This window comes from Octopus bimaculoides, chromosome 13 (assembly GCF_001194135.2).
Source record: "Octopus bimaculoides isolate UCB-OBI-ISO-001 chromosome 13, ASM119413v2, whole genome shotgun sequence".
NCBI classification, from domain to species: Eukaryota; Metazoa; Mollusca; class Cephalopoda; order Octopoda; family Octopodidae; genus Octopus; species Octopus bimaculoides.
The window spans coordinates 45,052,746-45,053,539 of NC_068993.1; positions in this window are offsets into that span (position 1 = coordinate 45,052,746).

Here is a 794-nt window from a genome sequence, read left to right on the forward strand (position 1 = left end):
CCATTTCGAGCGTGGCCGTTTTCGTGCGGGTGACACGTAAAAGCACCCACTACACTCTGAGTGGTTGGCGTTAGGAAGGGCATCCAGCTGTAGAAACTCTGCCAAATTAGATTGGAGCCTGGTGTTGCCATCCGGTTTCACCAGTCCTCAGTCAAATCGTCCAACCCATGCTAGCATGGAAAGCGGACGTTAAACGATGATGATGATGATGATGATGTACAAGTTACTTTTGTTGTGACAGTGTTGGCTAAAAATCTATACATATCTTCTGTATTACATTTTAGTAACAAAACAAAACACTTAACACAAGTTATTCAATATTTGATCTTGCTGCCAAGAAAATGTTAAACACACAAATTGATCTATTCAGTTTACTTTAGTCACTAATACTTATGGCTTTGTGTACAGCTGCGGAAGGAACTCTAAGCAGAGTTGAAACTTGCAGCATATCCAGCTGTGTTTTTCTCTTAGTACTTGTTATAATGTAACATGTTGTATATATCAACAAAATTTTTCACACATTAACATAATCTCCACAGATTAAACATTTTTTTTTTTTTTTAATATTTACATTTACACATTGGTCTAATCTCTGAATAAACTACCTACTTCAGTTGTTAGCTGTCAGTTTACTGCATCCTTCAAGAATTCCACATTTCCTGAATTCTGCCAACACTACTCTTGACATAACTGTACCCTTTCCTCTTTATGGCTTTCTGTCCCCTCTTTCACCCCTTTTCTAATGAGGTGTATTACACCTGAGCACTGTTTATAATTAGCTCATTATTATAATT